Genomic DNA, 21949 nt, shown 5'->3' with positions numbered 1-21949 from the left:
TTAGAAGAATGAGAGGTGATCTCATTGAAACATACAAGAATCTGAAAGGGATTGACAGGGTAGATGCTGAGAGGTTGTTTCCCCTGGTTGGAGTGTCTAGAATGAGGGGGCATAGTCTCAGGATAAGGGGTAGGCCATTGAAGACTGAGGTGAGGAGGAATTTCTTCACTCAGAGGGTTGTGAATCTTTGGAATTCTCTGCCCTAGAGGGCTGTGAATGCTGAGTCTTTGAGTATATTCAAGGCTGAGATAAATAGATTTTTGGACTCTAAGGGAATCAAGGGATATGGAGATCGGGCGGGAAAGTGGAGTTAAGGTCAAAGATCAGCCATGATCCTATTGAATGGCGGAGCAGGCTCGAGGGGCCGTATGGCCTACTCCTGCTCTTATTTTTTATGTGCTTAGGTTCTTATTGATGTGCCTCAATAATTCCGAGACTCGATGTTAGCGAAACAAAACAAGGCTTTTATTAACTTAGAAGGTAACACGTAGTGGAGAGAGGTATCTTCCATCCGGAGGGCTGCAGTACTGGATATGAGGCCAGACTGAGCTTGCTTACATAGGGGCCAGGTATGGGCGGAGCCCTACACACAACACATTCCAATATACAATACAATGGTGAGGAAACGGAACTGGGGGAAGGGAAATGAAACTGAAACCGACCACAGTCACAGGCAGTGATGAATGGAATATTTCATCACATTCACCCCTTCTATAGATTTAGTCTGTTCGGGGGTTTGATAGTCCTCTGCGACCGACGTGGCTGTTGCGGTGCCGCGGGTGTCGGCTGGGTGTCCCCGGTAGCCTCCTGGGTCTCTGCCGGGGGTGCCGCCAGGGTTGTTGAAGGGGTAGTTGGTGGGGGTGCCGTTGGTCGATGTTCTTCCGGGGGTGATGAAAGAGTAGTGGGTGGGTAAGAGTTGCTGCGATCGTTGTCGCTGCTATCGCCGTGGTTGTTGTTACCGGCTGGGGCGACGTCTTTTATGGACACGGTGTCCTCCCTTCCGTCGGCGTGCCGGACATATGCGTATTGGGGGTTGGCATGGAGTAGGTACACTGGCTCCACGAGAGGATCCGTCTTGTGGCCCCTCACATGCCCTCGCACGAATACCGGACCTGGGGTGGAGAGCCATGACGGCATGGATACGCCTGAGGTGGATTTCCGGGGAAAGACAAACATTCGTTCATGAGGCGTGGCATTAGTGGCAGTACACAATAGCGACCGTATCGAATGGAGCACATCCGAGAGGACTTCCTGCCAGCGGGAGATAGGGAGGCCCTTGGTCCTTAGAGCTAGAGTGACTGCTTTCCATACTGTCCCGTTCTCTCGCTCCACTTGGCCGTTACCCCGGGGGTTGTAGCTGGTGGTACGGCTCGTGGCGATCCCCCTGGACAGCATGTACTGGCGTAGCTCTTCACTCATGAAGGACGCCCCCCTATCCGTATGGATGTAGCTCGGCATACCGAACAGGCAGAACAGGCTGTTGAGGCATTTAATGACTGTGGCGCTGGTCATGTCTGGGCAGGGGAAGGCGAATGGGAACCGGGAGTATTCGTCCACAATGTTCAGGAAGTAAACATTGCGGTCGACGGACGGGAGGGGGCCCTTGAAATCTAAGCTGAGCCGCTCAAAGGGCCGTGTAGCTTTGATTAAGTGGGCTCTATCTGGGCGGTAGAACCGAGGCTTGCACTCAGCGCAAGTGCGGCAGTTCCTGGTCAGAGACCGAACTTCCTCAATCGAGTAGGGTAAGTTACGGGACTTTATGAAGTGGAACAGCCGCGTGACCCCTGGGTGGCAGAGGTTGTTGTGGAGGGTCTGTAGCCGATCCCCGGTGGCGCTGGCACACGTCCCTCGTGAGAGGGCGTCAGGGGATTCGTTAAGGGCCCCTGGCCGGTAAATGATGTCATACTCGAAGGTGGAGAGCTCGATCCGCCACCTAAGAATCTTATCATTTTTAATCTTCCCCCTCTGTTTATTATTGAACATAAACGCTACCGACCGCTGGTCGGTAAGTAGGGTGAAGCGTTTGCCGGCTAGGTAGTGGCGCCAGTGGCGCACTGCCTCCACGATGGCTTGGGCCTCCTTTTCCACAGAGGAGTGTCTGATCTCGGGCCCTTGGAGGGTCCTCGAGAAGAAAGCTACGGGCCGCCCCGCCTGGTTGAGGGTGGCCGCCAAGGCGAAGTCAGACGCATCACTTTCCACTTGAAATGAAGTGTTCTCGTCCACTGCCTGTAGCGTGGCCCGCTCAATATCCTGCTTAATGCTTTTGAAGGTGGCGTGGGCCTCAGCAGAGAGTGGAAAAGAGGATGCTTTCAAGAGGGGGCGGGCTTTGTCGGAGTAGTTGGGGACCCATTGGGAATAATAAGAAAATAACCCCAGGCACCTTTTCAGGGCTTTGGGAGTGTTGGGCAGGGGCAGCTCCCGTAGGGGGCGCAATCGGTCGGGGTCTGGTCCGATTTCCCCATTCTCCACCACGCTGCCTAGTATGCAGAGGCGCGTGGTGTTGAAAACGCACTTGTCCTCGTTGTAGGTGAGGTTGAGTTTTTGTGCGGTTTCCAGGAACCTCTCGAGGTTCGAGTCGTGATCCTGCTGGTTGTGACCGCAGATGGTGACGTTGTCGAGGTAGGGGAAGGTTGCCTGCAAGTGGTGGTCATCGACCATGCGGTCCATCTCCCTCTGGAAGACCGAGACCCCATTCGTCACCCCAAAGGGGACTCTGAGGAATTGGTAGAGGCGTCCGTTCGCCTCGAAGGCGGTGTACGGGCGGTCCTCTGGTCTGATAGGGAGCTGGTGGTACGCTGACTTAAGGTCGATGGTGGAGAACACCCGGTATTGGCCGATTTGGTTCACCATTTCTGATATGCGGGGTAGCGGGTAGGCGTCTAGTTGGGTGTACCTGTTGATCGTTTGGCTATAGTCGATCACCATCCGTTTCTTCTCGCTACCCCTTACCACTACCACTTGGGCGCGCCACGGGCTGTTGCTGCGTTCAATAATGCGCTCTTTCAGGAGCCTGTCTACCTCGGTCGCGATAAACCGCCTGTCCTCCCAGCTGTACCTCCTGCTTTTGGTCGCTATTGGCCGGCAGTTAGGGGTAAGGTTCGCGAATAGCGAAGGCGGCTTTACCTTCAGGGTAGCCAGACCGCACACTGTGAGGGGTGGCTGGGACCCACCGTACTTGAGCGTGATGCTTTGGTGGTTGCACTGGAAATCCAGGCCCAAGATCACGCTCGCACATAGATTCTTCATGATTAATACTTTAAAATTATCATATACAGTTCCGTTAACGGACAATTGTACCGTGCAGTAACCCAGAAAGGTCGATGTCTGGGTTTTATCAGCCATAGAGATGGTACCCTGAGTAGGGACCACCTTTAGGGAGAGTTGCTGTGCCAGTTCAGGGTGGATAAAACTCTCCGTGCTTCCACTGTCAATTAAACATTTAACCCTGCACCCGTTTACCTCGATGTCCACTATTGATTTGGATAGCGGGTGCGGCCTGGTCTGGTCCACTGTGACCGATGCCACTGTAGGGCCCTGATCGAGACAAGATGGCGTCCACGCTGTCTGCTCATAAGATGGCGGACCCCACGAGGTCGGGCAAGATGGCGTCCAAGATGGCCGCTCCCACGTCGCGCACGCGGCGGTGGCGGGTTTTCCGGCGGTTGGTTTTCCGGCGGGGTTCCCTCTGCACACCTTCCCGAAGTGCCCCTTCTTACCGCACTTAAAGCAGGTGGTGCCTTTCGCCGGGCACAGGTTTCTGGTGTGCTTTGGCTGCCCGCAGAAGTAGCAGTTGGGTCCCCGATGCGTCGCGGCTGTCGTAGGGCTTCTGGGGGGAGAGCGGGGCCCCGACGGTGTCGGGCTGCCGGGCGGGGAAGATGCCTTCCAAGATGGTGGCGCCTTTGGTGCACACGTGGCGGCGTGGACGGCGCGGGCTGAAGAGTAGGCGTCCGAGTTTCTCTGGGCCACATCCAGGGATCGCGCGGTGTCCGCAGCCTGTTTCAGGTCCAATCCCGTTTTTTCCAGCAGTCTTTGCCGGATGTAAGTGGAGCTGAGGCCTGTGATAAAGGCATCGCGAACAAGCTCGTCAGTGTACACTGCGGCTTTTACATCTCGGCACTTGCAGTCTTTGCCAAGCATTTTCAGGGTGCCTAGGAACTCCTCCACCGATTCCCCAGGTCGCTGTGCGCGAGTAGCGAGCAGATGCCTAGCATACACCTCATTCGTAGGCTGCTGGTAATGCGCCTTTAAGATGTCGCAGGCAGCCAGGTACGTGTCGGCGTCTTGGTGAGGGGGTAAACCCGGTGGCTTACCCAATTCCGCAGAATTCCGAGTTTCATACTCGCAGCGTCCGTAGCGTCTTTGACGGCTGCGGAATTGTCCAGGAAGAATTCCATACACATAAACCAGTGTCCGAAGTGTGCTGATGCGTCCGGAGCATGCTGATCCAAATCCAAACGTTCGGGTTTCAGGAGTTGGTCCATTGTGTTGAAAAATAAGTTAATAAAATTGATGTGCCTCAATAATTCCGAGACTCGATGTTAGCGAAACAAAACAAGGCTTTTATTAACTTAGAAGGTAACACGTAGTGGAGAGAGGTATCTTCCATCCGGAGGGCTGCAGTACTGGATATGAGGCCAGACTGAGCTTGCTTACATAGGGGCCAGGTATGGGCGGAGCCCTACACACAACACATTCCAATATACAATACAATGGTGAGGAAACGGAACTGGGGGAAGGGAAATGAAACTGAAACCGACCACAGTCACAGGCAGTGATGAATGGAATATTTCATCACACTTATGAAAGGCGCACACGCGCCCTATCAGCCTATAATGACTACCAGAGTGTCCTCAATGGAGAAGAGGATTCCTTCAAGTAGCACTATGGCTTACTCCTGCTCCTAATTCTTATGTTCTTGTGTTCTGCAACTTGCTTCTTGACTGCTTCCACCATGATTTGCTGAGCAGACATATGAATTAGCGAAGTGGGCACTAACACAGATTAACTTGATAAAAGGATCCTAAAACCAGTCGAAAGACCCTGATTTAAATATTTTAATTGGCTGAATCCTCATTTTAAACAGCCCAGGAAGACTCCTTGGTGTCCAATCAAAATGATAGGCAACCTACCTCCTGCATATATCGGGTGCACATGATTGGCGCTCGATATTGGTAAGTTTGGCACCTATTTTGAGCCCAAAAACGAGCGAATCAAGGTCCAATTTCGCCTGCTCCCAATAGAATCACTGACAACCTAAAATGAATGCAATAAGCCTTCAAACTGGACAATTCAATAAGAATCGAATTGGGAGACACCAAGAAGGATGCCTTGACGAGGCAAGGCTGGGGTACGGGGCTCAGGCAGTGGGAAAGACGAAAAAGATGAAGAGTTGTTCCTGGGGCATGGAAGAGACGAGAGCAAGGAGCAATGCTCAAGGTGAGGTGAGGCTTAGCAAGGCCCCAACCTTTCCTTTACCCGAGCCATGATCCCCACTGGTCAATGTTTTGTCCAATCTCCCATCTCATTGGTCATTAGCCTTGTTAATGAAATATATTGGACTAATGAGATGGGAAAGAAGGAACGTTGAGCTGACTAATTGGACTAACACCGAACAGGCACAATTAAAAAAAAATATTATACAGATAATTGAAACACTGATTAACATGATTGATTTTCTTTGAGATACAGGTATTGATGTTCCAGAGCAATCAAATTCAACTTTATTTTCATGGTTAAAACCATTTCTCAAATAGTAAATGCAAGGCTTGTTTAATAATGTATTACTGATTTTGAAGCGGCAATGTTACTCACAGCACATGTAAATAAGGGTCGCACATTCCGAAAAGAAAATGTTCGCATTATTTTCCACTCAGTTGTTCCTGTTGGACTCAGGTCACGTTCCTCACTCAGAATATCTATTACGGTAGAATGGGCTTGTATCAAATTCCTCTTTGTTATTTTAACAGAGGTATTAAATGATTTTTTTTATAGGTTAACTCCACAATTAAAAGCACATAGAGCGAAACTTGATACCAGCATGTTAATTGTTTATATAATAACATGGCTGACCATCCTTTCTACACCATACAATTGGCTTGGCTGCTGAAAGAGTCCTCGGTGCTGCTTCTGGTTTGGCCAGTTGGAGATGTGCTAGTGAAGGTGGGGGTGCATTCCCTTTCTCATCACTGGCGGTACCTCTTGCCTTGCTACCATCCCCATTTGTAGGTGTAGATGGGGTGATGGGGGGATAAAAATTGTGACAAAAACACGCAGACCTAACGTTCTGATTTTCACGTTAACCTCAATTTAGGTGGCCAGCGTTTCCGCTGGAAACAGGCGAGGACCTCATGAAAATATTCAGATAGGGGCCCACTGAGGTTCGTCGAACCTTCAACGCCATTTTCATGTTGATTAGCATTGTCACCACTACTTTTTCAAACCATGGGCAGTACAGCTCAGAAGGCGGCTATTTACAGTACAATTTAAAGGCATCCTTAAGCTGCAGTCAGGGGAAGCTGGTCGAGCACTTGAATTTTTCTTCAGTTTCTTGAGCGTTTTGAGCCTTAAAGGATTCCATGAGTTCGTCTCCTTGCTGCTGTGTCCACTCCTAAAAGTTCCCTGCCGCTGAAATCTGCTGTTATGTTTAACCACTGATGCTTCCAACCCTCCCCTTTAAGGTGCTGCTGCAGGCCCATTGTGAGCATCTGTCCCGTCGGATTTCCCACCCGCTGAGCACCACGATTAGCTCTGTCAGCTCACCTGTTCTATTCAAATAAGGTCCAACCACCAAAACCGACCGGGCCTCCCGCAAACGTCATTGGATGGGCAGAACAATCGCCCCGCCCACCGTCATCCCGACCTGTGCTCCACACCAAAATTGACCCTGCAGTGTCTTCAGTTAACAACGTGTTAATCAACTCCACTTTGCTTGACTCAATTGCCATAGGGGTGAGGGGAAGCAGAGAGCGGACAAAGACCAAGTACAAACTGGAGTTGGTATCTGACTGGCTCAGCATTTTCTTCTCTGCATCCCAAGGTAAATTCTTTTACTAAAACTGTCATTGTAAATCTCTCCGGTTTAGTGAAATAATTTTTCTTTAAACCTTTCGCACAGGGAGAAACGTATGCCAGTGGAAAATGATTTAGGGTGTTGTGCATGGGGCTTCCCCCAGGGTTTGGTTAGAGACCTTTGAAATTGGACAGGCTGACACAGATTGTAGACGAGAATACTGCTGAAGGAATAAGATGCATTTGTCTGCTCCCCTCCAAATCCCACTATGGTGTTTAAGCACAAACATAAAGGAATAACTCAAAGTCTCAAAGAGGCATCACTGCCTCTGTTGAGGGGCTCGGAACATTATTTGAATGGCAACATTCACATCGGAAAACACCGCTGCTTTGTAAAGCAATCATTGTGTCTTTTGCCCACGATGCTCTTTCCAAAATGCAAATAATTCCCATTAAAAGCTACAGGATTAAATTTTCTCATAAGTACACTTGAGAAGTATTTCTATAACTGAAAACAAAGGGCATTTTTGTTAAACCAAAACCAAAGGCGGCATGAGGAAAAACTTTTTTACGCAGCAAGAGGTTAGGATCTGGAATGCACCGCCTGAAAGGGTGGTGGAGGCAGATTCTATCGTGGCTTTCAAAAGGAAATTGGCTAAGTACCTGAAGGAAAAAAAATTGCAGGGCTATGGAGAAAAGGCGAGGGAGTGGGACTAGCCGAAGTGCTCTTGCAGAGAGTTGGCAAGGGCTCGACGGGCCAAATGGCCTCCTTCTGTGCTGTAACCATGCAATGATTCTATAATTTTCCTTCAGATGTGGTGATAATCAGGAACGTGTGCAGTGTGTCAACTTTGTAAATTTTACTCAATGTATTTGGGAAATTACGTGTCTTGAAAATATTTTTGTTTGTTCCTCCTTTCACTTTCCACCAAAGCAGACATGAGTACTAACAAATGGAGGATCTGAGGGCACATACTTAACAATCTCCAGTGCAGACCTGATGCTCTTTCTCATTGCCAGTTTCTGTTGAAGTGCCAGTCAAACCCAGTGGATAAAGTAGAGTCTGTCTGAGACACCAGAAGTACTGACTATCATGCTAGAAATTCAGGCCACATGCTGTGCCAGAAACGATTCGAACAATACTCATAATTGGATGTGTTTCCGGTAGCTTCATTCAGCATAGAACTGAGCAGAGCAGAGAAGAATCAAGCAAATACTCTAAGCCCTCCTGCTACACCACCCAGGCTGCCATTTTTCATGTGGCTATGCCAAGCAGATTGTAATTAGATGCTGCTGTCCAACCAGAGCCTTACCACACTTCCCAAACTATGCATAATGTGACACTCATGGTATTTTACCTTTCATGTTGTCACTTCAGCTGACCTGAGACAGCTTGGAGGGAGAAAGGACTAATTAACTAATGCAAATTCATTGTTATTTAAATAAAACAAAAAGTAATAGTAGTCAAGGTACAGTGAAAATACCATGTGATGCTCCTAAGAGAGATCTAATTACAATTATAGCGTGATAGTGATGTAAAGTGTTAGATGTCTCATGGTGATGATGTATTCAGGTGGAAATAGACTTCACAGGGTGAAAATATGACTAGTAAGGGAAAAAGTATTAAACCTGGATCGGGATTTTGTTTGGATCAGGAGCTGGAGTGGGTGAAAAGTGATTTGGAGCATTAGGGAATCTGGAGAAAGATTGTGTTGAATACATATTATCAGAATGAAGTCCTTATGTTGGTTTATACTCACAAAAATCCTACGGCAATTCTTCCATTTTGCACTCTGCATTCTTTGGCTATTGTGGTATATTTCCTGTCGCGTCAGTTGTGGGCTGTGCAATGGAGATCTGGGAATGAACAGCTGACATATGAGTGTGAGTGACAGAATTAAATTGTGATGGGGGGGAAAGGTGCGAGGTGGAGACTGAGCTGCAGGCAAGAGCCAAGGCCTGTCATAGAGCATGAATCCCAGCTAATGAGTGCTTGGGGAGGTGGTAGTGGAGTGCTTGGGAAGGGGACAGCAGGCGATGGGGGTTGGCCATTTGGCCTTTATTTACTTGCTGTGTTTCTCTCTCTCAGTGTACGTACGTACATGCAAAAAGTATTTCTTTAATTTACAGGACAGATGATCAGTCATCATATAGAAGCCACAAAGTTGAATATAGTTTGTGAAATATTTGAGGCATTCCTCATCAATTCCTTTCATTAGTTACATAATTATCTCAAGTGATTGCTTGTGTGCAGTGCATATAAGACTTGTACCTTCAGCTTTGTACAGTAAGACGGATCACACCTTTGAAATCTGATACATGGAGTTAGTTAATTCATTCATCGGACTGTTATATTGACGAAAGATTAATTGTGCATAAACTGTAAAATTATCCACAATCTCACTTGCAGTTTTATATAATGAAGAATGCTTTACATGCGGTGTTACAATTTTTGAGACATTAATAGTCTTCCATTTTGATTGGCACATATTTGAATGTACAAAAAAAAATCGGAAAACTTTTCAAAACTAAAAAGGGCAAAATATACCTGAAAGTGAACGCAATTTCACTTTTGTAATTCATCAAATAATCTGGCTGCAGATTATTGAGCAGGCAGGAGGCTAATAGCCCTTTAACTGATTACTGGACTAGAGCAGTGAACAGGCAGAACTGCAGCCTTCTGCTTCGGAGATATCACTGAGTTTTTTTAAAATGATGAAGGAATGTTATCCTGTCCAATTGGATAGGTTATTTGAGATGGATAGGGAAGGAAAAACTAGGAAATTTATATAGAAGCCATGTAGGCAAAGAGTTAGATTAAATGTTAGAAAGTATTTCTTTTCACAGCGAGCCATCACCCTTGAGAACGGATTACCAAAGCATGGATCGCCAGGCGATGGGGGTTGGCCATTTGGCCTTTGATTTACTTGCTGTGTTTCACTCTCTCAGGGTACGTACATACATGCAAAAAGTATTTCTTTAATTTACAGGACAGATGATCAGTTATCATATAGAAGCATGTGCGTACGTACTGATCATCTGTCCTGTAAATTAAAGAAATACTTTTTGCATGTACCCTGAGAGAGAGAATCACAGCAAGTAAATCAAAGGCCAAATGGCCAACCCCCATCGCCTGGTGATCCATGCTTTGGTAATCCGCTCTCGAGGGTGATGGCTCGCTGTGAAAAGAAATACTTTCTAACATTTAATCTAACTCTTTGCCTACATGGCTTCTATGTACATTTCCTAGTTCTTCCATCCCTAGCCATCTCAAATAACCTATCCAATTGGACAGGATAACATTCCTTCATCATTCGTCTTGTCTGGTTTTGAATACCTCTTAATGTCTCTTCACTTCTCTTTTGTTCTTTCATCCCCATTTCCCAACCCCCAAACTGGCCTTTTAATCTGTTTCATTTCCTGTATTTTTTCAGTCCTGACGAAGGGTTTCGACCTGAAACGTTGACTCTATTTCTCTCTCCACGGATGTTGCCTGGCCTGCTGAGTTTTTCCAGCATTTTCTGTTGTTATTTCGGATTTCTAGCATCCGCAGTATTTTGCTATCTTACCAAAGCATCCGGTGGGTATGGACTTTTTCCAGTACTTCAAAAAGGGAACTGGACATTTTCCTGAACGAGAAAAGCATTTTGATTTATAAAAGATAGGTTGCAGGGTAGCTGGGAATAGAGAGATTTATGAGCTAATCCAGTATCCTGTAGCTTGCTTGATTACCTTATAAGATTGGAGAGCAAATTCCCAGAAACTTTCTTAAACTTGCTGTTTGTTTTTGCCTGTTCCAGGAGATTGCTTGACTGGGGGTGGGGGGATAAATGGTATATGTGGCTTTGCCCCAACAAGCTTCAGTCAAGATAACAGCAAAAAGGCATTTTCCATGAACTGAACCATGCAACTTTATGCGTGACATGAATGGGACCACATGCCACATTCCGAAAAATTACACTTCTATTGTGGCAGTAAAAGGCAGTAAATAACATGCTGTCAAACCATTGCAGTTAGGCCACAACTAATAGTCAAATTTATTTAGCTGCAGGTTAGTTGCACAGAAGAAGAGATGCACAGGAAGAAACAAAAGGCAAGACAATTGATACCATAGAGGTCCCTTCACCATCTCAAGATGGAAACAGGTAGTCAAAACCCCTATCTCGGTTCAATTTTTCTTGGCCTCCAAATAGCTGATTCCCTCTACAAATGAGAGTTTCTTGCTCAATGGTCAGGCAAATTCTTCCCTTTCTTAGGTCTCCTGTCCTATACAGCACTATCAGGAGAGAGGGTAATGTGTTGACCTGCTCCCAAGTTTCTACGAATGCTACCCGAAAGTAGAAATAGAAACATAGAAACATAGAAAAATAGGAGCAGGAGTAGGCTATTTGGCCCTTCGAGCCTGCTCTGCCATTCAATATGATCATGGCTGATCCGCTATCTCAATACCATATTCCCGCTCTCTCCCCAAACCCCTTGATGCCTTTTGTGTCTAGAAATCTATCTATCTCCTTCTTAAATATATTCAGTGACTTGGCCTCCACAGCCTTCTGTGGTAGAGAATTCCACAGGTTCACCACCCTCTGAGTGAAGAAATTTCTCCTCATCTCAGTCCTAAATGTCCTACCCTATAGCCTGAGACTGTGACCTCTCGTTCTAGACCTCCCAGCCAGGGGAAACATCCTCCCTGCATCCAGTCTGTCTAGCCCTGTCAGAATTTTATATGTTTCAATGAAAACCTCTCTCATTCTTCTAAACTCTAGTAAATACAGGCCTAGTTGACCCAATCTCTCCTCATATGACAGTCCTGCCATCCGAGAATCAGTCTGGTGAGCCTTCGCTGCAATCCCTCTATGGCAAGTATATCCGTTCTTAGGTAAGGAGACCAAAACTGCACACAGTACTCCAGGTGTGGTCTCACCAAGGCCCTGTATAACTGTAGTAAGACATCCTTGCTCTTGTACTCAAATCCTCTTGCAATGAAGGCCAACATACCATTTGCCTAAATGTCCTACCCCGTAGCCGATGGGCCTCTGATAATTTTCCCGCCTCTTTATGGATTAAGTGGATTTTTTATCATGCCTCCTCATAGATCACAGCTAAAGATAGAAACTCAGTGTGAGAGGTCTTCAAACACTCTCTTCCTCAGGCGACCGAAGGCTGCACTGGCACACTGAAGGCGGTGTTGGACTGTGGAAGCAAGTCATCCTCGGTTCCGAGGGACTGCCTAAGAGAAGAGAGAAGAGTGTGAGAGGGTGGTAAGCCTGCATCCTAACATTACATTGCACATCGGATTGAGAATCCAGCAGCCTGCAATACCACCTTGTCCCAGCATACTTTAATCAAGAGGTCTTACTCTCAAGACTTGACTAATCAGACTGGGTAGTAGAGCCTCCACAAGGTTACATATCACGTTGAAGAGTCAAACATCAGTTTACCATCCATCTTCGGGTAAAAAGTTTTTTAAAACTCAATAGGTTTGAATGGACAAGTGGATCTGCACAAACGCTGAGTCAAACTTTTTGTCTCGCACTTGATCATTTATTAAGAAATGACAGTATAGAGGAAAGCGATTGATTGCAGCTTATGGTTATTCAGTCATTTTAAAATAGAGCCACTGCACCCCCTAATTAAAATCAGATCATTTTTCATAGCTTGTGAAAGAAAACAAGTGGTTTGGCAGCTTCTTTTTCTTCCTACTAAAAATCTATAATCATCAGTTTAGAAATTAATTGTTCGGACCTTAGTCATTAAAACAGTGGTGACAGCTAATGTGACCTTTGTCAATCCAACCCCATTGAGATCCAAGTCATTAGCAGCATTATACTATTTAAAATGTAACACTTATACTTACACCAGAGGAAAATGCAAACTTAATTAAAATTAGGAGTAAGCTGAAAGCTCATTCATCATCGTGGTCGAGTTTGGTTTGTGCCTGTCAGTCAAATACTGCCGGTGTCAGATCCTGCAGTCATTACCATTTGATAAAATATAACACATGGTGGTGAATGACTCAGGAGCTCACCACAGAAACCATAACCTTGCGGTACCCTTCCAGCAGCTAAGTGACTTAATGGAGTGTCAGGAAGTCTTAAGGCAGAGGCCTCGAAATTCCCCGGGTCGCACTCCTGGCAGTTACATTGGCATCGCATCTGTTGGCACCCTCCACTGCTGAGCCTGTTGGAGTTTGCCGGGTCAGCGGGAGGTCACCCGTTATTTGCAGCTGGCGGGCAAGCAGGCGGGCGCAAGTACGACTTTCAGGAGAAACTTCTTTAACCAAAGAGTGGTTAGAATGTGGAACTCGCTACCATCGGGAGTAGTTGAGGTGGGCAGGAAATTGGACATGAGTCTAGGTTCGGAACGGTCATGGCCCTGTGGGTAGCAGAGCGGGCCCAGGGGCCGTGTAGCCTGGTTCTGCTCCTACTTCTTGTGTTCTAATTCTGTGTTAGATTTCAGGAGATGGTTCTATTCCTGTTCCTGGCTGGGGTGGAGATCACCTTTTACAGAAGGTAAGTACTGTAGAAAATATAGGGACAGAGTGATCTCCTGGACGAGTTTCGATCGCCTAGATGGGTCGGAGAGGAATTTCCCAGATTTTTTTCTTCCAAATTGGCCATTGGGTTTTTTATCTGGTTTTTCGCCTCTCCCAGGAGATCACATGGGTTCGGGTGGGATGTAGAGTGATAGTAGATTTGAGGTTAGGATCAGATCAGCCATGATCTTATTAAATGGTGGAGCAGGCTCGAGGGGCCGATTGGCCTACTCCTGCTCCTAGTTCTTATGTTCTTATGTTTCTTATGTTGTTATGAATAGCATAGATACATTTAAGGGGAAGTACTTAACGGAGAAAGGAATAGAAGGATAATAGAAGGCCTGGCTAACTCAGTCGGTAGAGCATTAGACTCTTAATCTCAAGGTTGTGGGTTTTATCCCCGCGTTGGGCAGTTGTTGTTTCAAATTTTCCCAGCACAGACTCGATGGGCCGAATGGCCTCCTTCTGTGCCGTTATGATGCTATGATTTTGTAATGCATTATCACATGCTTTGTCACATGGTTTAGTATGAGCATGCTCAGTTCGCTCTGGCCTAGTAAAGCAAGCATCCTGTCTCTGTCCTTCATTTGTTCTACCCACATATATTATATTTTTGGTGATGAGAATGGCATACCAAAGCCATTTTTAGGGATCATGGAAGGACACAGTGTTCAAACTTCGAGTGGAAAAGTTTAAGGTATACAGGTAGCGTGCTGAGTCACTGTTCGATGGGATCGGGACAATCATGGCTACGCCTATGGGATTCTTCGGAAGCCTCGGCATGTATGACCAAGCTCGCAAGCCATTAAGTGCTTACATTGAGCGGATGGAGATGTTTTTTTTAAGGCCAATAACATTATTGAGCTCGAAGGTGCAGATGAGAATGTTCAAGCTCAAAATAAACTAATTCGAGAATGGAAATAGCAATTTTTCTAACAGAGATCGGGCCAGATGTCTACAGAACATTGACAAATCTAATTGCGCCAGGGAAAGCAAAAGAAGTGCCGTTTGAAGACATTGTCGAGAAACTTGAGGACCATCTTGACCCAAAGCCTTTAGAAATAGCAGATTGCAATAAGTTTGGTACCAGAAACCCAAAACAAAGTGAAACCATCAGTGAGTACATTGTAGCTCTTAAGAAATAACAACAGAAAATGCTGGAAATACTCAGCAGGCCAGGCAGCATCCGTGGAGAGAGAAACAGAGTTAACGTTTCTTTGCATTGTAACTTCAGCGCATTTTTGGACCGTGCATTGCGAGATAAGTTTGTGTGTGGACTGAAGGATGAGAGCACACGGTCTAAGTTACTGAACACTCCAAACCTAATGTTTGACATAGCATGCAATATTGCCCTATCTATGGAGATGGCATCTAAGAATGCTAGGGAGCTCCATCCAACTCAAGTGACTAGTGCAGCTAAGGTCTACAGTCACAAAGCCACCGCCAAACCTAATGTTGTGAGATCAAATCAAAAGCATGTCGGTGAGAGCAGTTCAGTGAATTGTTATCACTGCAATGGAAATCACGCACCACAGTCCTGCCAATACAAAAATGCGAAGTGTTTTCACTGCCAGAAACAAGGCCATGTTTCAACAGCTTGCAGAGCTCGATCGAAAGCAGGAAGTAAAGTAGTGGCAATGCAAAGCAGCGACAACAAAAGGGAGTTCACAATATTGACGTGAACATACCTGTTGAAGAACTGGGCATCTACAGTATCTATGCCACTAGCAGCAATGCTAGCAGTTGTGAGAAAGACTTCCATACAAAACTTTTGATCAATGAGCAATATATTGATATGTGTATCGACACAGCGGCGGACTGCTCTATCATGAACAAGGACACATATGAGAGTAAGTTTAATCAAATACCACTTACAAAGAGTACCATAGAGTTAAATACCTACTCCGGAGAAATTCTAGAGACATGTGGACAAATGGAATGTACAGTTCAGCACAATGGCCAGTCAGTAAAGCTGCCTATTATTGTAGCAAGCTACAACAGGCCAACCCTCATGGGCAAAGATTGGTTGAGAAAGTTAAAACTAGACTGGAAAAACATCTTCAGTGTAGATGCTTCAAAGAAGCGACTTGACACAATACTGAGTAAGTACAAAAGCATGTTCACAGACAGTTATGAGGGCATCACTGGGTATAATGCGCATATCCGCATCAAGTCCAACACGAAGCCTGTCTATTGTAAGGCAAGGCCGGTCCCCTATGCGTTGAAAAGTCAGGTGGAGGAAGAGCTAGAGAAATTGAGAGAGAACAGCGTACTAGTAAAAACTGATAAAAGTGACTGGGCTACCCCGATTGTGGTAGCGCCCAAAGCAGACAAAACTGTACACTTGTGCAGTGACTACAAAGTTACTATCAACCAAGCAGTTGATGATGAGCAGTACCCGTTATCTACATTGCAAGATTTGTATGCAGCACTCTCTGGGTCAAAGGGTTTCTCTAAGCTTGACCTGTTGCATGCTTACGCTCAGCTGAATGTTGACAGAGAGTCAACAGTATAGAGTCATAGAGTCATAGAGTTATACAGCACGGATAGAGGCCCTTCGGCCCATTGTGTCCGCGCCGGCCATCACGCCCTGTCTAATCTAATCCCATATTCCAGCATTTGGTCCGTAGCCTTGTATGCTATGGCATTTCAAGTGCTCATCCAAATGCGTCTTGAATGTTGTGAGGGTTCCAGCCTCCACAACCCTTCCGGGCAGTGAGTTCCAGACTCCAACCACCCTCTGGGTGAAAAAGTTCTTTCTCAAATCCCCTCTAAACCTCCCGCCCTTTACCTTGAATCTGTGCCCCCTAGTTATTGACCCTTCTACTAAGGGAAAAAGCTCCTTAGTATCCATCCTATCTATGCCCCTCATAATTTTGTACACCTCAATCATGTCCCCCCTCAGCCTCCTCTGCTCCAAGGAAAACAAACCCAATCTGCCCAGTCTCTCTTCATAGCTGAAGCGTTCCAGCCCTGGTAGCATCCTGGTGAATCTCCTCTGCACCCTCTCCAAAGCTATCACATCCTTCCTGTAGTGTGGCGACCAGAACTGCACACAGCATTCCAGCTGTGGCCTAACCAGTGTTCTATACAGCTCCATCATAACCTCCCTGCTCTTATATTCTATGCCTCGGCTAATGAAGGCAAGTATCCCATATGCCTTTTTTACCACCTTATCCACCTATTCCGCCGCCTTCAGGGATCTGTGTACTTGCACACCCAGATCCCTCTGACCCTCTGTCTTGCCTAGGGTCTTACCATTCATTGTGTATCTCACCATCAACACACACAAGGGTCTGTACTCATACACCAAGCTGCCATATGGTGTAAAGTCCTCTCCCAAAATCTTCCAGGTTACGATGGATAATATTTTGCAAGGCATTCCAAATTGCTTATGCAATCAAGACGATGTGCTGATCGCAACAAGCAGTGAGGAAAAAAAGCTAGAAGTGTTAGATTTAGTGCTTCAAAGGTTGAATTCCAACAATGCCAAATTGAAAAAGGAGCAAATGTGCGTGTGTGCAGCCCGAGGTTGTGTACCTTGGTCTGAAGGTTGATGCAAATGGCTTGCAACCAGTGAAGGAAAAGGTCAATGCTGCCATTAATGCTCCAAAGCCACAGAACGTGTCTGTGTTAAGATCTTTCCTTTGAATGCTTCAGTACTACACATGTTTCTTACCTAAGTTAGTGACCATGTTAGCTCCATTGCACGAGCTCCTTAAGAAGGATGTCCAGTGGAAGTGGACAAAAGTGCAACAGGAAACCTATGTCGCTTGTAAGAGGCGTCTCGTTAGCGATGCTTTACTTGTGCACTGCGATACAGAGCGTGAGCTTAAGATAGCGTGTGATGCTTCTAGTTATGGTGTGGGAGCTGTCATAAGCCACGTAATGGATGACGGCCAAGGGAAACCAATCGCATTCGCAATGCGAACCCTCACAAAGAGCAAAAGAAACTACGTGCAAATTGAAAAGGAAGCACTCACCATAGTGTTTGGGATCAAGAAATTCCAACAGTTCCTGATCGGCAGAAAGTTTACCCTGCTATCTGATCACAAATGCTGCCTTGATGTCACGGGCAGTCACTCTCACTTCACCTCTGGAATTCAGCTCTTTTGTCCATGTTTGGACCAAGGCTGTAATGAGGTCTGGAGCCGAGTGGTCCTGGCGGAACCCAAGCTGGGCATCAGTGAGCAGGTTATTGATGAGTAAGTGCCGCCCCATAGAGTAGACTGATGGGGCGGTAATTGGCCGGATTGGGTTTGTCCTGCTTTTAGTGGACAGGGTAGTTTTCCACATTGTCGGATAGATGCCAGTGTTGTAGCTATACTGGAGCAGCTTGGCTAGAGGCGCAGATAGTTCTGGAGCACGAGAGCCGGGATGTTGTTGGAGCCCATAGCCTTTGCTGTATCCAGTGCGCTCAGCCATTTCTTGATATCACGTGGAGTGAATCAAATTGGCTGAAGACTGGCATCTGTGATGGTGGGGACCTCGGGAGTTGGCCGATATGGATCATCCACTCGGCACTTCTGGGTGAAGATGGTTGCAAATGCTTCAGCCTTGTCTCCTTATCCTTATCACAACCTCTTGGACTGACCTCTTCAGTATTCTAATTCAAAATAACAAGTCATTTAAAAATGTGGAATTTATTGTGCAACATAAACTGTGTTTTGCCTTGTAACAAAACATTAAGAAAGTATAGCATCACTGCTTCCATCATTTGTCTTAATATGTGGCTGGCTTTCTGGCTCAACAAAGTATAAAGCTGAAAATATAATTAGCAAATTAATATAAAAACTAAATCGGCAAGTCTTTAGTGATATATGTATTTCAGTCGCGGAAACAGCAGCACTTATTAATATATGCACATCATTTATTTGAAATGATCAAGCTAAAGTTTCAACACATGGTTAAGTTTACATCAGTGTCGGATTTAACATGAGAGACTGATTCTTTTGAATTGAGCCTTTGTGCTTTATTGGAACAGGATTATGAATATGAATCTTTGAATCCTTCTACTTGATTTTACAGGCAGCATGTGGTCCTGTAACTGATATCCAAGCATGTTAAAAAACAATAATACTCCACATAATTTCATTTTAAGTAGCTGGTAAATGGCTGTTTTTCAGACTGGAGGATGGTAGTTAGTGGTGTTCCCCAAGGGTCAGTGCTGGGGCCACTGCTTTTTTTGATATATATAAATGACCTGGATATTGGAATACAGAGTAGAATTTCTAAATTTGCCAATGACACCAAACTTGGGGGTGTGGCAAACAGTGATGATGATACCAATCGACTGCAACAGGACATAGAAAGGCTAGCAGAATGGGCAGACAAGTGGCAGATGGAATTTAATACAGAGAAGTGTGAGGTGCTGCATTTTGGCAGAAGGAACAGGGAGAGGCAATGTACACTTATTGGCACAGTTTTAAAGAGTGTGCAAGGACAGAGGAACCTGGGACTTAATGTGCATAGGTCCCTGAAGGTGGCGGGACATATTGAGAGAGTGGTTAGCAAAGCATATGGGATCTTGGGCTTCATAAATAGAGGTATTGAGTACAAAAGTAGAGAAGTTATGCTGAACCTTTATAAAGCGCTGGTTAGGCCACAACTGGAGTATTGCATCCAGTTCTTGTCATCACACTTTAGGAAGGATGTGAAGGCCCTTGAGAGGGTGCAGAGGAGATTTACCAAAATGGTTCCAGGGATGGGGGATCTTAGCTACAAGAAGTTGGATTTGTTTTCATTAAAGCAAAGGAGGTTGAGGGGTGAATTGATTGAGGTGTACAAGATTATGATGGTTTTGGATAGGCTAGACGGGGAAAGGCTGTTCCCACTAATTGATGGTACAAGGACTAGGGGACACAGATTTATGGTTTTGGGCAAGAGATACGGGGGGGGGGCATGAGGAAAAACTTTTTTACGCAGCAAGTGGTGAGGACCTGGAATTCGCTGCCAACGGAAGTGGTGGAAGCGGAGACACTCAATGTTTTCAAGGGGAGAGTGGATAGGCACTTGAGAGAAATAAACTTGCAGGGCTACGGGGATATAGCGCGTGAATGGGACTGACTGGATTGTTCTACAGAGAGCCGGCATGGACTCGATGGACTGAATGGCCTTCTTCTGTGCCGCTATGACTGACTCTATGACTCGATTAGGCACAGCAAATGGCAGCCCTGCCTGATCCTGTGTCACTGACACATTATGGCCCATATTTGCCGATCGGAGGCTTCCTGCATGCGGAGGCCTCCGATCTGGAAAAGATCTACGCCCTTACCTGAGGGCTCCGGAGGTCCGGACATTTCCGCTCCTGGGCCTCTGCTCTACGAAATGTGCAGGGCCCAGGTATCCCGGGGCGCAGGCAGTTCGCAAGCGTCCCTGCGATCATGTGGGCCATGGGGAGCCAATGAAAGAAGGTAATCCCCCTTCATACTTTTGACAGGTCTCTTAGCTTAGACCTGTCAAAAGTATGAATGAGGATCACTCAAAAAACACAAAACATTAAATATTTTTTTTTTTAAATCACGTTTTTAAAATTAGTTAAAATTACATTAAATTAAATATTTTAAACGAAAATTAAATTTTTTGAGAAAAAAAATTAAAGATTTTTACAGGGCTAAAAATAAACTTAACTTTTTTTAAAGTATTTTAAAAATATAAATGATAAATGAGTGAAAAAATAGTATCTTTTACTTTTTTAAACTCTTAGGGGGAGAAATTGGGTGAGTAGCGCCACCTGTTAGCGCCTAAAGAGGCAGTCAGTGGCTGTAGCGCCACTGGCTGCGCCTCCCGCGAAATTCAGCAGAGGCGCTAATGGTGGCGTTAGCCTGTTGCACTGCGCCACCACCGATGACGTCATCGGTGTGCGCAGCACCCCATTAGCGCCCCGTTCGCGATATTTGGTAGCGAACGCCGCTGTAGTGCCGTTCGCTACCCACGCCCGGTTCACGGGGCCTTGCTGTGCCGGCAGCGGCGCAAGTTAAGGTGGAGGTGCAGGGCGGCCGCCGAAAAAGGCGGCCACCTGCCAGCACCTCCGTCCCCAGCCTCCTGACCACCCCCACCCCCCCCCCCACGGCATTGCCGGCTGTTTCCCGAGAGCCCGGCACTTCTCCTCGGTGCCGGGCTCTTTTGCCGGCACTCACAATCGGGGATCGCGCTGTTGCAGGCCCCTCCCTCTTAACAATGGGAGGAAGGTCTGCAGCACGTTGCACTGCGATGTTCAGTTTCAGCGCCCTAAGAGGGATGCGAAGCGCCTCGAGCCTCGCCCTGTGTCCCTCGAGGGTTTCTGAAACTGAATTTCTGGCGATCGGTATTACTCCCAACGCAGCGCAAAAATCAGCGCCCAGGCGAACTTGGCGCCAGTTTGGCGCCTCAACCCAATTTCTAGGCCATATGCTGGTAAAAGCAGGCCTTACACCTACTTTTACCAGGTGTAAGATTTTTAAGGGATTTCAGCGGGCGGAGGTTCTGCAGAAAGCGAAACTCTCCACCCGCAGAGGCCCTTCTCCAGGGCACGCATGCAATCTGTCAAGAGCATTCGTGACAGATCGGAAGTGCCAGTTTTCAGTGCATGCGCTTCGCTTGCCTGAAACCGGCACTTGCAAGGCCCCTACGGGTGTGTACACAGCTCATACGCACCTGTGGGGGTCGGAAAATACAGGCCAATACCACCTGAAATATCAAACATTTCTATCCATCTGATAGACCAGTGGGTCAAGATAGCAGAAGAAGACCAAGCTTACAAACAGTTCAGATTAATAAAATTCTGCAAGAAAAATACCAGACATGTAATGCAAGAAATAAATAAAGACAGAGAAAACCGGACAGTTAGAAAAGCAAAGAAGTAAGATGGACAGCACAAGATGCAAATACAAAGACAGCTTGTGACAGAATCAGGAGCAAATGACAAAGAGGAGTACGAACAACCTTTTCTTGGAAGGAAAACAAAACCAAGAGCACGCAGCAGCAGGTATTGCTGCATTTCTGGTAGGTATAAAGGCTGTAATGGCTCACAGACATCCATTTCTAAATTATACAGATGGGTCAATAACTCTAAGTACCACAGAAATTGGGAATGTAGTTACTGCTGTATTGTTGCCTCAAATGGCCAAAATGAGTACCAAGTACCAAGTATGAAACTGAAAGGCACTTTGAAGGAAGCTTTAGTTCAAGGTGGTCCTAAATTACTCACACGGGAATTTCTGCCTGATTGCAGAACCACTTGGTCATATTGGCAAAATGGAGGAAAACCATCTGGCCAGCCAAAGTGTCTCGAATTCTGCAATTGTTGCTCTCCTGAGCCATGGCATGGTATAAAAGCAGAAAGTTGCTTACTGGCTGGAAATTCTGGGAGAGAATATGCAAAGTGCTTCTTGAAAGTTTCCTTGGCTGAACCAGAAATGCCAAATAAGA

Source organism: Somniosus microcephalus, chromosome 12, assembly GCF_052327205.1.
Source record: "Somniosus microcephalus isolate GS21.2 chromosome 12, FLI_Smic_1.0, whole genome shotgun sequence".
NCBI lineage: Eukaryota > Metazoa > Chordata > Chondrichthyes > Squaliformes > Somniosidae > Somniosus > Somniosus microcephalus.
The sequence above is the reverse complement of the archived record's forward strand: the minus strand, read 5'-3'. Positions refer to the sequence as shown.